The sequence below is a fragment of the Podarcis bocagei genome, assembly GCF_964188305.1.
Source record: "Podarcis bocagei genome assembly, chromosome: 9".
NCBI lineage: Eukaryota > Metazoa > Chordata > Lepidosauria > Squamata > Lacertidae > Podarcis > Podarcis bocagei.
Genome location: NC_138134.1, coordinates 74,594,653 through 74,611,293, shown reverse-complemented (window position 1 = coordinate 74,611,293; position 16,641 = coordinate 74,594,653).

The window sequence follows — 16,641 nt, the reverse complement described above, 5'->3', positions numbered from 1 at the left end:
CCGGCCCACGGGCCTTAGGCTGTCTACCCCTGCTATATGGTAATTTATGGACCTAATAGGTATCTAAAGCCATTTGCACATAACAAAATATGTTATCAGTCTACAAGCACTCTTTAATGTTAGATAACAGGTACAACAGCTTGACCTACATTCAACTGTGCTGCACTGCAGTCTGCAGCTGCATGCTACGTGTTGCCCTGCAACCAGTCCATGCAGAATGTAGGCACCCTATATATAGATATGAGCAAACCAGTGATATTTTAGGGTGCAGGCTAGCAGGCAGGGCCCATTACTGACATCATAGGAGCCTACACAACACAAACCAAAACACTGTTGCTGTTTGTAGGTTTTATTTTATTTGTTTTGTATCTTATATTTTGGAAATGTACATCCAGGTTTTTTTCCTTTAAATTTTTCTGGGAGCCCCAAGAGAGTAGGGCCCAAAGCTATAGCTTGCTTATACATAAATCCGGCACTGGTAGTGATCCTATGCATTGTTTTTTTTTTTTTATTAAATAAATTAATAAATAAAATTTTAATTAAATTTTCTGTTTTACTATTTCAAATAAACATTTTACATACTTAAGATATCAATGACTTCCCTTCTTCTCTTTCAATGCTTCATTTTACATATCTTATATCCCTGCACAGTGCTTTTTTTTCCTGGGGAAAAAATGTTTAGGGGTACTCTCATTTTCCTACTAATTGAAACACTGGCCCTCAATGAGGCCAAACTTAGATTCACAAAAATGTTTAGGAGTATGTGTACCTCTGCACACCCCCAGAAGAAAGCACTGTCCCTAAATATTTTACAAAAACTATACCAATCAGTTTTCCATTATTGCATCCATCAAAACTTATTCACACTGTTGAATGGAGGTCCCAACCAAAGAAGAATGACAACTTAAGTTGACAGAATATGCACAACATGTGGACTTAACATACAGAATAAGAGAACAAGAAGAGCATACGTTTAAAGAAGATTGGAAAACGTTTATTGAATATATGGAAAATAATTGTATACAGCTGAAAACTCTGGAAGTGTGAAGATAAATTCAACAGTGATTCTATGCATCGTTACTTGGAAGCAAGTCCTATTGAATTCAGTGGGACCTGTGCCAAAGTAAATGTGGACGCACTGGCATTTCAATACGTCTACTTTAAGCATGACTAAGTTGGGATCTAGGGACGTGGGTGGCGCTGTGGGTTAAACCACAGAGCCTAGGACTTGCCGATCAGAAGGTCGGCGGTTCAAATCCCTGTTATGGGGTGAGCTCCCGTTGCTTGGTCCCAGCTCCTGCCAACCTAGCAGTTTGAAAACACGTTAAAGTGCAAGTAGATAAATAGGTACCACTCCGGCGGGAAGGTAAACGGCGTTTCCGTGCGCTGCTCTGGTTCACCACATGACCCGGAAGCTGTATGCCGGCTCCCTTGGCCAGTAAAGTGAGATGAGCGCCGCAACCCCAGAGTCAGCCACGACTGGACCTAATGGTCAGGGGTCCCTTTAACTTTAACTTTAAGTTGGGATCTAACTCAATATTTCCAAGGGCGATCAGCCCATGAGCAGGGTGTGAAAGCTACACCCTCCCCTGTTGTCTATCACCAGCACCTGGTATTCAGAGGTAGACTGCCTTTGACCAGGGAGTATCCATTCAGCTGAATGTATGTGATAGTGTGTATAGATTATGACGTGTCCCTTCTTGGGGTTATTTTATCTTCAAAGCCGACTTAGACTGGACAGTCCTTCAAAAAGAGAGTGTGCTTGTATACATAGCAATACAACAGGGGAACTGCCATGCACTATAGTAGATAGATAGATAGATAGATAGATAGATAGATAGATAGATAGATAGATAATTTATTACAGTCAGAGACCAGCTTATAAAACACACTTGGGGGTACAATCCCAGAAAGAAAACAAACACTTACAACAATGTACAACAATAGATTTAAAATTTATAAATGTGATAAGCATATAGACACTTAAAACTTTAAGATAAGCTACCACATAGATATGACCCAGAGTCACCCATGGGACCGAGTTTGGGGATTTTCTTCATGAACTAGTTTGAGTCGGGGGACGTGATGCACTATAGTATTTTATTTATTCCTTCATTTATTCCTTGCATATCCCACTTTCCTTCATGGAACTCAGGTTGGCATATGCAATTCTCTCTCTGCCCGTTTTATTCTCACAACACTGCGAGGTAGGTTATGCCAAGAGACAAGGACTGGCTCAAGTTCACCTGGGGAGTTTCAGGACTGGATGGGTACCAGAACTCCCATTCTCTCAGGTCTCAGCTTGTAGTACCAGAGTCCAGGACCCTAAACCTGAGAAATCAGGAGCCTCTGACACTACCTCAGCAGTTCAACAATGCAGGGAGGTCAGGGAGGAAAGGAGCAGCAGCTATCTTCAAGCCAAAATGTTGGCCCTCATAAGCATCTGCAGCTGTCTAGCAAAGGAGTACAGGAGAGGTGGGCTCAACCTGGAGCTCTCCATGGTGCTGAAAGATGCTAACTTGGATCTCTCCGTGGTGCTGCAATAATCAACTTACCTTATTGTGTCCTAATGGGCTTTTCATTAGAACCAAAACAGGAAACTATGACAAAACTATACATCAAATTAAATTTGTGGTCAAACAATTAATTGTTAAAAAAGAAACAGCATTAGAAGGGGGACTGATTTGAACTGTGGAACATAGGGAGGGTTATTTAACCCTTGCTGTCCATGCCACAGTCCTGTTGACATCCCCCCACTCCCAGAAGCAGCTGTTTACTGTGAGGAGAAATATGTTGTTTACCCCGCTCCAGCAAATTGCAATTTTGGCAGTGGCTTAGAAAATGTTTATGATTGATTGATTGATTGAATTTACACCCCAACTTTTTCTCCAAAGAGCTCAAGGTGGTATGCATGACTCTCCCTTACTCCTCATTTAATCCCCACAACAACCCTGTGAGGTAGGTTAGGCTGAGAGGGAGTGAGTGGCCCAAGGTCACCCAGTGAGCTTCATGGCCGAGTGGGGATTTGAACCCTGGCCTCCCAGGTCCTAGTCCGATACTCTAACCACCAAGGCACATGGGACACTGCAGCACACGGAGAAAAGTTGTCTCCCCGCTCCATGTATCCTTGACATTGTGTGGCCTTTTCCTGAATATGTTACTTAAAACAATAATGTGCTAATGCTTAAATGCTTCTACAGATTTAATGTATCTGGTAGGCAGGCCCGTAAATATCTGCATGATCATTCTGTTGCCCACACCCGTCAGAACAAAGCATGCAAACTGCACAACCTGTCCAGAAATATGTGTGAGTTGGATGGTTCTGTAATTCTGACTGCGGAATTTACGGCCGATGACAACAACAACAACAACAACAACAACAACAACAATAATTATTTATTATTTATACCCTGCCCATCTGGCTGAGTTTCCCAAGCCACTCTTGGTGGCTCCCAATCAAGTGTTAAAAACAGTACAGCATTAAATATTAAAAACTTCCCTGAACAGGGCTGCTTTCAGATGTCTTTTAAAGATAGGATAGCTGCTTATTTCCTTCACATCTGAAGGGAGAGTGTTCCACAGGGTGGGTGCCACTACCGAGAAGGCCCTCTGCCTGGTTCCCTGTAACTTGGCTTCTCGCAGTGAGGGAACCACCAGAAGGCCCTCGGCGCTGGACCTCAGTGTCCGGGCTGAACGATGGGGGTGGAGACACTCCTTCAGATATACTGGGCTGAGGCCGTTTAGGGCTTTAAAGGTCAGCACCAACACTTTGAATTGTGCTCGGAAACGTACTGGGAGCCAATGCAGATCTCTCAGAACCGGTGTTATGTGGTCTCGGCGGCCACTCCCAGTCACCAGTCTAGCTGCCGCGTTCTGGATTAATTGCAGTTTCTGGGTCACCTTCAAAGGTAGCCCCACGTAGAGCGCATTGCAGTAGTCCAAGCGGGAGATAACTAGAGCATGCACCACTCTGGCCAGACAATCTGCGGGCAGGTAGGGTCTTAGCCTGCGTACCAGGTGGAGCTGGTAGACAGCTGTCCTGGACACAGAATTAACCTGTGCCTCCATGGACAGCTGTGAGCCCAAAATGACTCCCAGGCTACGCACCTGGTCCTTCAGGGGCACCGTTACCCCATTCAGGACCAGGGAATCCCCGTATAATCTCTGCTTTCCCAAATTTCGAGACTGAATCAAGAAAGCATCTTTTGCTAATTCCCAAGCTGCCGGCCAGGGCTCCTACTTTTTGAGAGAGACATGCGCTCTATGACCTGAATATGTTACTATGCTCAATGCTCCCTTTGTGGCAACATTGAAAAACTATGGAAGGCTATTAATATCTCAATGGCCGAGAGAAAAGAAGAAGGATGTGTGACTACTTCCTTCCACTCTGACCTAAAGAGTGAGCCTGTGGGTCATGTCCGCAGTTTGTTTTTGTTCGAAGGGGAAGTCCTTTGCCCTGGATGAATGGGTACTTTTGAAAGAGGTGACCGTGAGTGATGTAATAAGCACTGGAGTATTAACAAAGCTCCTCATGTATTTGGCTAATAGGCCCGGATTCCCTAAAGCACATAAATCAGGCAAAACAAATAAGCCATCCTAGCTTGTGTAAACATATCCTGTAGGTCGTGATTCTTCTTTTTTTTTTAAAGGAACTGAAAGACCTCACATAATCCATTCTTAACCCAAATGTGACTAGTGTGCAAACATGTTAACCTAACAAGGACGATTAAGAAAATAAGAAGAAGATCGACTGAAATGACAGATCTGTTTTTTTTAAAAAAATAATATTTATTGCTTTTCCAACAATTTAAACAATAAAAAAAGAAAAAATATGGACAATACAATACAATGCAAAGACACTGCATAACACTAACACATAACACTAACACATTAAACTAACAAAACAAAACAAAAACAGTTTGAAACACATCAAATAATTTCAATATCTTATCTTCCATTCACTTATTTCCACGACCTCCTCACACCTCCCTTTTTGTATTCCACTTCTATTAATTGTTTCAGCAATTCCTTTCCATCTTCCTCTGTTTTCTATCCTATAATTATCTTAACACATTCTAACCTTATTTTTTTCCTTTAACACTCTATTAATCTATTTATACTTAATTCCTTATAACATTTCAGCAAAAGCCATATAACTTCATTCCAACATTGTTCTAACATTCATTAATTTTACAGTATTTCTGTAATTAGTCTTTAAACTTTTTCCAGTCTTCTTCCACCGACTCTTCTCCCTGGTCTCAGATTCTGCCAGTCATTTCCGCCAGTTCCATATAGTCCATCAACTTCATCTGCCATTCTTCCCGGGTGGGTAAATCTTGTGTCTTCCAATACTTCGCAATGAGTATTCTTGCTGCTTTTGTTGCATACATAAAGAAAGTTCTATCCTTCTTTGGCACCAATTGGCCGACCATGCCCAGGAGAAAGGCCTCTGGTTTCTTCAGGAAGGTATATTTGAATACCTTTTTCATTTCGTTATAAATCATCTCCCAGAATGTCTTAATCCTTGGGCATGTCCACCAAAGGTGAAAGAATGTACCTTCAGTCTCATTACATTTCCAACATTTATTATCGGGCAAATGGTAAATTTTTGCAAGCTTGACTGGTGTCATGTACCACCTATAAATCATTTTCATTAAATTTTCTCTTAGGGCATTGCATGCCGTGAATTTCATACCTGTGGTCCATAACTGTTCCCAGTCAACCATCATTATATTATGTCCAACATCTTGTGCCCATTTAATCATAGCTGATTTTACCATTTCATCCTGAGTGTTCCATTTCAACAGCAAGTTATACATTCTTGACAAATTCTTGATTTTTGGATCTAACAAATCTGTTTCCAATTTTGATTTTTCCACCTGGAAACCAACTTTTTTGTCCAAATTGTATGCCTCCATTATTTGGTAATAATGGAGCCAATCTCACACTTTGTTTTTCAATTTTTCAAAGCTCTGCAATTTTATTCTGTCTCCATCTTGTTCCAAAATTTCCCAATATTTCGGCCATTTGGCCTCCATATTGAAATGACAGATCTGGTGGCTGGGCCGAAACCACAAGATAAATTCTACTTTTTTGAAATAGAAAATCTTGATGCTAAGCAGCAGACTTCTCTGGGGAAATCTGTTAGGACTTTTGAACCCAATCTGGTTCAGTTGCCATTAATCATTTTGCTTTAATCAGTTGTTTGCAAATAGCTCCTTTGCTCCCGTGTTGTTCACTCACTGCATCATGGGTTTTGTAGTCATTGCCTTGCACAAATAATTACCGTATTTTTTGCTCCATAAGACTCACTTTTCCCCTCCTAAAAAGTCTTATGGAGTGAATGCAGGCTGCGCAGCTATCCCAGAAGCCAGAACAGCAAGAGGGATCGCTGCTTTCGCTGCGCAGCAATCCCTCTTGCTATTCTGGCTTCTGAGATTCAGAATATTTTTTTTCTTGTTTTCCTCCTCCAAAAACTAGGTGCGTCTTGTGGTCTGGTGCGTCTTATAGAGCGAAAAATACGGTAGATTTTCTTAGGAGGCATTAGAATACCACGAGGGTGAAAAGCCTCGAGCACATCTTGGAAGAATGAACAAATGTATATGTATAGCAGATTCTATTGAAAAACACAAACCACTTTGGACTGGGGTTGGCCAGTCAACTGTTTTTGGAATGATATCTGAATGATATTTGTTATTATGCTGACTATTTTATTATTAGGCTGTCTGCCAGTCTGCTTTTTATTATGTTTTTACCACTGTTGTTCTGTAATGTGCTTTTATTGTTGTACACTGCCCTGGGATCTTTTGATAAAGGGTGGTATATAAATTGAATAATTTATAATAGTAATTACTGGAAAGGTAAATTTTAAGTTGAATTCTGATTTTAGAGGATTTCACACTCTCCCCCCAAGTCTCCCTGTATTTCCCCTTTAAGCTTCCAAAATCAGGGACTTAAAGGGGGAGGGGGGAAAGCTTGCAAAATACTTTAAAACAGCCCCCACACTCTTAAACCCTTTGCAACAACCTACTAGAAGTAGCTCCAGTGATGTCAGCAGATGGGTGGGCGAGTGCAGTTTGGGGGAAATGGCCTAGTGGGAAAAGATTGGCCTGTGGTCTGGCTGCTCCCTCCTGCTGCTCTAGAACCTAGACCCATGGGCCAGATCCACCCACTACAGGTTTTTAACGGCCTTCCAAGACTCCCAACAATTAGAAGGGTGACATTTTATAAAACACCAAACTGTTCTCTGTTGTGGTGCGTCATGCCCTTCTTTGGGGTATTTTGGGGAGATACTTTGCCTATCGTGTCTGTGGCATAGTTGCTCAAAGTGTCAGGTGAGCTGCTTCCACAGTGGCGTAGCGTTGGGGCAGTAGGCACAGGGGCAGTTGCCCCTGGCGTAAAATTGTTAGGGGTACAAAATTTCAACACCCAATGCTTCCGGAGCTGGGCTCCATTGAAAATGACTTCTCCATGTGAACCAGGAAGTAACCTCTCCAGAAAACGGAATGACTCTCCTTTTCTTATCTCGGTGGCTGTAATCTCCTGGGTGACGTGAATGCCCCGGACACAGGTAACCTATGCTACGCCACTGCACAGCAGTGGTTAATCTTTGCTATGCTTCTCAGGAGGTCTGGACCATAATCCCACCCCCCAAAGAGCAAACCAAGCATGCTTAGACTTTTGACAATTAATTATATTCTCATGCGCCATTTGGCTGGATTGTTGCCCAAAGGCACTAATCCAGGCAATTGAACAGAAACAGGACCCACCCTGATGGTGCTTGTGGAGTTTTCGCAATGGTGATGCCCTGGGTTGACCTGGACAACATTGGCTCAACATTGGCTCATCTGAGGGAGGCACAAATGTTTACCCCTTCCTGATTTCATGAATGAGAGCGAGAGAATGGTTGTCAAGTGACGAGGAAATGAGCCTTGGACTATGGTCAGTGGATCCTTCATGCTTTGTTTCAAAGGAATAAGTTGGCACTGGTGCAAGCAAAGCTCCACCTCATGCTTTTTTTACGCATGGTTCCAGATCTCTTTCTTTTCTTCAAAATTTTTATTAATTTTCCAAATTTATAACAAACATATCAACAGATACAAAAAGAAAACATCAAAAAACAAACAAGCAAGCAAACATAGATCCTAACTGTAATAGTTCCACTTTTGTTTACATTGTTGGATGACTTCCTTGAATCCCCCTGGCTGAGTTTCCATATGTATCATTGTAGCAGTTTTCCAAAACTATTTTCACATAAAATTTACTTAGTCAATTAACCTCTTTCTTTCTTTTCATTTTAACTTTAAACATATTATTCTATAACATCCCATATTTAAATCCTAGGCCAATCTGATACTAGCAAGTAATTCCAATTAAGTTATCTTAACATATTTAGCTAAATAGTCTTTCAATTTCTTCCATTCCTTTTGGTACTCCTCCCCCTTCTGGTCATGAACTCTTCCAGTCAGGTTGGCTAGCTCCCAAAAGTCCATCATCTTCATCTGCCATTCCTCCAATTTTTGGCCAACAAAATTCTAGCTGCAGTTCTGGCATACAAAAACAATCTGACATCTTTCTTGGGCAATTCCAAACCTGTTATTCCAAGTAGAAAAGCTTCTGGTTTCTTGATAAATGTATATTTCAACATTTTTTCAATTCATTATAAATCTTTTCCCAGAAGTCTTTCACCTTGGGACAGGTCCACCACATACAGTGGCGTAGCGTGGGGGGTGCCAGGGGTGCCGGCCGCACCGGGCGCAACATCTGGGGGGGGCGCGAGTCCAGAGGGCCCAGCCCCGTAGTGCCCTCGGCCCGCCCCTATTGTCGGAGCGGCCAGCCAGCCTCTGCCTGCTCCTACCTTGCCCACCCGAGGACTGCTGCAGCGCCCGCCCCCGTGGCCACCTACCCCCGCCTCGCCCATTGGCTTGCCTCCCTCGGCCCCGCCTCTCTCCGATGGCCGCGGGGGTGTCCTGCTCGGCGCCGGCGCCTTTTTTCAGGAGGTAGGGAAGCTGGACGGGAGGTGGGGTCGGAAGCGGGCAGAGAAGGAGGGGAGCTCGTAGCCAAAAGTGCTGCACCGGCCGGCAAAGGGCCGGGGAAAGTTTGGAGAGGAGAAACGCACCGTCATGATTTCCCGGTGGAAGCGGCAGGATTAGGGATGGCGAAGCATAATTACGCACGAATTTCGCTGGGTGAGAGCTTCGGGGATCGATCGGTGGAAATGGGAATCAATTGGAATATGAGAAAGAGAGAGAGAGGGGGACCATCATTCATAGGCATAGATTTGTAGGGTTAGGGGGCGCAAATTACTTGCCTTGCCCCCGGTTAGGGGGCGCAAATTACTTGCCTTGCCCCGGGTGCTGACAACCCACGCTACGCCGCTGACCACATATGATAAAAGGTACCTTCTTCTTCTTTGCATTTCCAACATAGATTATCACTCTTATGGTAAATCTTTGCTAATTTTACAGGGGTTAAGTACCATCTATACATCATTTTCATAACATTTTCCTTTAACACTGTACATGCAGAAAAGCAGAGACATCAACTTGCCAACAAAGGTCCGTATAGCTAAAGCCATGGTTTTCCCAGTAGTGATGTATGGAAGTGAGAGCTGGACCATTAAGAAGGCTGATCACTGAAGAATTGATGCTTTTGAATTATGGTGCTGGAGGAGACTCTGGAGAGTCCCATGGACGGCATGAAGATCCAACCTATCCATTCTGAAGGAAATCAGCCCTGAGTGCTCACTGGAAGGACAGATCCTGAAGCTGAGGCTCCAAGACTTTGGCCACCTCATGAGAAGAGAAGACTCCCTGGAAAAGACCCTGATGTTGGGAAAGATGGAGGGCACAAGGAGAAGGGGACGACAGAGGACGAGATGGTTGGACAGTGTTCTCGAAGCTACCAGCATGAGTTTGGGTTCACGAAGAGTCGGACACGACTAAACGACTAAACAACAACATGCAGTGAATTTGACCCCTTTCCTCCACAACCTTTCCCAGTCTTCAAACATTATGTTTGGCCGCCGAGACCACATAACACCGGTCTTGAAAGACCTACATTGGCCCCCAGTACGATTCCGAGCACAATTCAAAGTGCTGGTGTTGACCTTTACAGCCCTAAACGGCCTCGGCCCAGTATACCTGAAGGAGCGTCTCCACCCCCATCGTTCTGCCCGGACGCTGAGGTCCAGCGCCGAGGGCCTTCTGGCAGTTCCCTCATTGCGAGAAGCAAAGCTACAGGGAACCAGGCAGAGGGCCTTCTCGGTAGTGGCGCCCGCCCTGTGGAACGCCAGCCCTGTTTAGGGAAGCTTTTAATGTTTAATAGGTTATTGTATTTTGGTGTTCTGTTGGAAGCCACCCAGAGTGGCTGGGGAAACCCAGCCAGATCGGCTGGGTATAAATAATAAATATATTATTATTATTATTATTATTATTATTATTATTATTATTATTATTATGGACTAGGACCTGGGGACAAAGTTCCCTGGGACAGTCACTGTCTCTTGGCCTAACCTACCTTGCAGGGTTGTTGTTGAGTGAAATCTGAGAGGGAAGGGTAGGCAATGGGTGACATTGACATTTGGGATGCTTGGAGCTCACCCCAGAATCTCCAGTTAAGGGTTCAAGCAGCAGTTGATGAGTGAGACCTCCACAGGAGACCCAGAAAAGCCACTACCAAACTGAGCTACATGGAGCATTGGCCTGATCCGTTATCCAGCAGTTTCATGTGTTCCCCTTTCAGGGGACTGCAGAGGAGAAGAGCAGTGGTCTGTGAAACATTTGGGTCACTGTGGTGCCAGCAGCCACACACCCAATCCCTAGCCTCTTCTCAGACCTATTTGCATGCCGAACAACCGACACACTTCATTCCAAGGAAGAGGGAACCAAACGAATGTGCCGATGATTAAGAAGAAGAATGAATGTAAGCATAGGGCCATAAGAAAGAATGCAGCGTAGTCAGATTCTAGCCGAAACCCTGCCGATCGGGCCGTTTGGCAACCCTGCGTTGCGGTTTGCATGCCTAAATTTCTTCAGAGACATTGCACCAAAGGAATCTGTGAAGGAAGGGAGTCTAGTTAATTCTGGAAAATCTTGCAGGGAGCAGATGATTTATCGGCATGAATGGTGTTCCCTGTATTAGTCATGGGGAGGAGAGAGGAATAATGAGGAAGCGAGCTGATGAGGCATGTGGCTGATAAACTAGGCTCACCTAGAGAACTGGAACCATCCTTTATTGTTGGAGTGGCATACAAAGGACGAACAAGTTAAATCTGTGATGATAGATTGGGCAAGAGGTGTTGGACATAACTAATAATAATAATAATAATAATAATAATAATAATAATAATAATAATAAAAAATAATAATAATAATAATAATAATAATAATAATAATAATAATAATATAATAATAATAATAATAATAATAATAATAATAATAATAATAATAATAATAATAATAATAATAATAATAATAATAATAATTTATTTGTACCCCGCCCATCTGGCTGGGTTTCCCCAGCCACTCTGGGCGGCTTCCATAGAAACCAAAAATGCACTAAAATATCACGCATTAAAAACTTCCCTGAACAGGGCTGCCTTAAGATGTCTTCTAAAAGTCTGGTAGTTGTTCTTCCCTTTGACATCTGGTGGGAGGGCATTCCACGGGGCGGGCGCCACCACCGAGAAGGCCCTCTGCCTGGTTCCCTGTAACTTCGCTTCTCGCAATGAGGGAACCGCAAGAAGGCCCTTGGAGCTGGACCTCAGTGTCCGGGCTGAATGATGGGGGTGGAGACGCTCCTTCAGGTATACTGGGCTGAGGCCGTTTGGGGCTTTCAAGGTCAGCACCAACACTTTGAATTGTGCTCGGAAACGTACTGGGAGCCAGTGTCCAATACGCTAACCACTGCACTGCACTGTCTTTATGTGAAATGAATGATAGGAACATCTAGTCCTGCTCTAAGCTGGCAGTGCTCGCCACATCTTGTGGCAGGGAGTTCCGTAAGTTAAGCCGCAAGCCTTAACCCTGCTTACCTTAGAGTGCACTCATTAGAAATTGCTTCTGCATCGATGTGGTTAGAAACGTGCTTTCGATTATGTATTTGAATTATCTCCTTTTGTTCTCTTCCCCCCTCCAAGTTGTCATTATTATTATTTTTTAAAAGAGAGTCCTAGCCAAGAGCAAGACTTTCCCTATTAGTGCTTGCAAATAAACGAAGGGCCGGTAGGTGGATGCCTCTGGGAAGCCCAATGCCCGGCAAATAAAACAGAAAAGAAACACAACAACCCTCTGTCCGACTCAGAACATAGTGTCCTTTAAAAAGATTTCCTTTCCCCTCCTAGCCAAAGTTTTTTTTTTTTTTAAAAAAAAAATACACACAGAAGAATGTTGCAAAATTCCTGAACTGGAGGCTAATTGCCGTATTTGATATCCTGGGAATGGACTCCAGATCTCGGTGACTAATTGGCGCAAAGGGTGACACATGGATTTTCCCGGTGACTGCAGTCAAAATGTAGTGACGTGGCTGCAGCGTACTTGCGGTGATTCATTCTGCAACTGCCCCAGGTGTACTTGACCTTCCTCTGTGATGTCTCCCTTTCCCCCAAGAGAGGCTGGCTGTATCCCTGCCATTCATCAAAAGGCCAAAGAAGCATCTCTCATTCATTCATTCATTCATTCATTCATTCATTCATTCATTGCATTGTGGAGAGAGGTGTGGCCAATATGAATAAGGAATGATAACAATCAAGGCTGAAATGTTTGTTTCATTTCACTGATTGCATTTGTAGCACACCTTTCTAGCTCAAGGTGGCATGCCTGGTCCTCCCTCACCTCATTTAATCCACACAACAACCCTGTGAGGTAGGTAAGGCTGAGAGTGAGTGAGGGAGCCCAAGGTCACCCAGTGAGCTTCCTGGCTGAGTGAGGATTTGAACCCAGATCCTAATATTCAACAACCCAACCCAGTGGTTCTCAAAGTTTGTGGTGCGCCAGGAGAGGAAGGCAAGTGTGGCGGATTGATTCAAGGACAGCCAAAGAAAATTCTAAACATGTCACTATCGTATAGTATAAAAATAATACGTTGATTTGCTGAATACCTTTTAGAAATGAGATGAAGAGCATCAAGTGAAACTGTGGACAATCCTAGTTGTCGTTTTAAAAAATATTTTGGGGATTATTTGTGTTCTTATGTAGCTGTGCTGTTCTATACTGTGTTCCATGTTATAAATCAAGTTGTTTCTTTTCCTTTTCCAATGTATTTGTTATCCTTTTTTAAAAAATTGATGTGGTGTAAGCAATTTTCTATTCAGAAAGTGTGGCCTGGAGGAAAAAAGTCTGAGAATCAGTGTCCTGGGCAGTGCAGGATCCTCAGGCTCTAGCTTGGCAGCTTCCAGCGAGCTCTCGTTAGATAATAATAATAATAATAATAATAATAATAATAATAATAATAATAATAATAATAATAATAATAATAATATATTATTTATACCCCACCCATCTGGCTGAGTTTCCCCAGCCATTTTGGGCGGCTCCCAATCAAGTGTTAAAAACAGTACAGCATTAAATATTAAAAACTTCCCTAAACAGGGCTGCCTTCAGATGTCTTTTAAAGATAGGATAGCTGCTTATTTCCTTCACATCTGAAGGGAGGGTGTTCCACAGGGCGGGCGCCACTACCGAGAAGGCCCTCTGTCTGGTTCCCCGTAACCTCACTTCTCGCAATGAGGGAACCGTTAGAAGGCCCTTGGTGTTGGATCTCAGTGTCCGGGCTGAACGATGGGAGTGGAGACTCTCGCAAGATCTCTCAGGACTCCTTCAAGAGCTCTGCAAGACCTTGCGAGGGTCCCCCAGGTTTTTGCAAGAAGCTGCTACCACGTGACTCTGGTAAGCGACGCTGCAGTGGAGGGGCAAAGGAGGGAGCGGCAGTATTTTTCCATCTCGCCTCAGGTGGCCAAATGAGACGGGCCACTCCTGGCGCACCAAGACTGAGTGTTGAGCAATCGCAAGCAGGAAGTGAGATAACGCCTTCCTGTTTCAAGTGGGACAGAGGTGAGGAACATGGCCACCCCATTCTCTCCATCTGGCCCTCTGAACTCTACCCAGGACTCGCCCCTCCCTGGCAACGCACTCTGAGTGTTTCGGTCTGTCTGGAGCGAGTCCTTGCACTCTGATCATGCCTCTTGCTTGCTTGCATAGATGCAGTTTACAGAAGCAAGTGTATGTGCACAAACTAACCTAGTGCCTCTCCTGGTATGCCCCGCGGAGGACCTTGAGGTCCACAAATGACAACATTTTGGAGGTCCCAAGTCGCAAAGGTGGTTAGATTGGGCTCAACTAGGGCCAGGGCCTTTTCAGTACTGGCCCCAACTGTCAGGAGTGCATGCAGGAGCCAGGCCCTGTGACCAGTAGGGCTTCGCAGGACTGGGGCCTTCCTAAGTTTGTTCTGGAGAGGCAAGGCTGCACAGGTGAGGCCACTTGGTAACTCACTGCACGTGGTGGCAAGAGCTGGGAAGGGATATAAGGTCAGCATTTCCCTTCGGCTCTTTGCCACAGCAACACGTTTCCTGCCTTGCTGTGTTTGGCTTCTTGCTTCCTGATCCTTGGACCTCGGCTTCTTGACTCCTTGCTTCTCGACCCTCGGACCCTTGACTTTGTGACACCCTGCTTCCTGACCCTCAGACCTCTGGCTTCTGGACTCTCATTCCTGCTCCCACCCCGCCATCTTGCCCCTGGTCCCGATGTCCTCAGCTGGGACTTCAATCGCCCGTAGACAGGACCATGACACCGACTTGGTGGAACGCTCTGTCACAAGAGACCAGGGCCCTGCGGGACTTGACATCTTTCCGCAGGGCCTGCAAGACAGAGCTGTTCCGCCTGGCCTTTGGTTTGGACTCAGTCTGACCCTTATGTTTCCCTCCCCTTATGGTTTTGATCTATGGGCTACTATTAAAATGAGGCTGCATTTTAAATTGTATTTTTAACCTGTATTTTAAATTCCCCCCTCCCATATTATGTTTTTATTATAATTTTACTGGTGTTAGCTGCCCTGACCCCGGCTCTGAATGGGGAGGGCAGGGTATAAACAATTTATTATTATTATTATTATTATTATTATTATTATTATTATTATTATTAAAATTGCAATTGTTGTGTGGTATGCTCTTCAACCAGTTAGGACATCTTGTACACCTCCTTCTGGCAACTCCTGCAGCCAAGCTGGTGCCAAACATGTTGCTCTACTTTCCTTTGGACCACCTCAGCCAGGCTAAGAGGGGGGTCTTGTTGAATGGGCAGCCCAAGACCTCCATTCACGCTGCCCAGGCTGGCGCCACGGAGAGGTCTTGTTCTTGTTTAGTCGTTTAGTCGTGTCCCACTCTTCGTGACCCCATGGACCAGAGCACGCCAGGCACTCCTGTCTTCCACTGTCTGCCGCAGTTTGGTCAGACTCATGCTGGTAGCTTCGAGAACACTGTCCAACCATCTCGTCCTCTGTCATCCCCTTCTTCTTGTGCCCTCCATCTTTCCCAACATCTGGGTCTTTTCCAGGGAGTCTTTTCTTCTCATGAGGTGGCCAAAGTCTTGGAGCCTCAGCTTCAGGATCTGTCCTTCCAGTGAGAACTCAGGGCTGATTTCCTTAAGAATGGATGCGTTTGATCTTGCAGTCCATGGGACTCTCAAGAGTCTCCTCCAGCACCATAATTCAAAAGCATCCATTCTTCGGCGATCAGCCTTCTTTATGGTCCAGCTCTCACTTCCATACATCACTACTGGGGAAACTAGAGCTTTAACTATACAGACCTTTGTTGGCAAGGTGATGTCTCTGCTTTTTAAGATGCTGTCTAGGTTTGCCATCGCCTTTCTCCCAAGGAGCAGGCGTCTTTTAATTTCGTGACTGCTGTCACCATCTGCAGTGATCATGGGGCCATGAAAGTAAAGTAAACGGAGAGGTCACTTTGGTGCAAAAACAACATGGGAAGCAGCAGTTACGAGTTACTGGTCTCTGCAGCCACAACAGGCGCTGTGATTCTCCGCTGGTTTGGAGGTGTGCTCCATTGCCAACACTGTCTTCACTGACAGACAGTAGTCCTCCAGGATTTCAGGCAGGGCTGTCTCTCATTCCTGCTTGAAATTGCTGCCAGGAATTGAATCTGAGATTTTCTGCATGCAAAACAGATGCTCTCACACTGAACTGTGGCCCTTCCCCCAGATCGGCTGCAAGAATCAGATGGGCCTCAGAGACCAATTCCTTACCCCCCCCACCCCTGTAAGTTTTGCCCACATGGCAAAAACCTTTGGGAACGCTTACGGTATGTTTGCACCTGAACAGGCTTGAGTGAAGAAATCTTATCTTAACAGGTCTCTGGGGGATACAAAATATTAGACTGCATTATGGAGCCAAGGGACGCAGGTGGCGCTGTGGTCTAAACCACTGAGCCTAGGGCTTGCCAATCAGAAGGTCAGCAGTTTGAATCCCCATGACGGGGTGAGCTCCCATTGCCCTGTCCCTGCTCCGGCCCACCTAGCAGTTCGAAAGCACGTCAAAGTGCAAGTAGATAAATAGGTACCGCTCCGTTGGGAAGGTAAATGGCATTTCTGTGCGCTGCTCTGGTTTGCCAGAAGCGGCTTAGTCCTGCTGGCC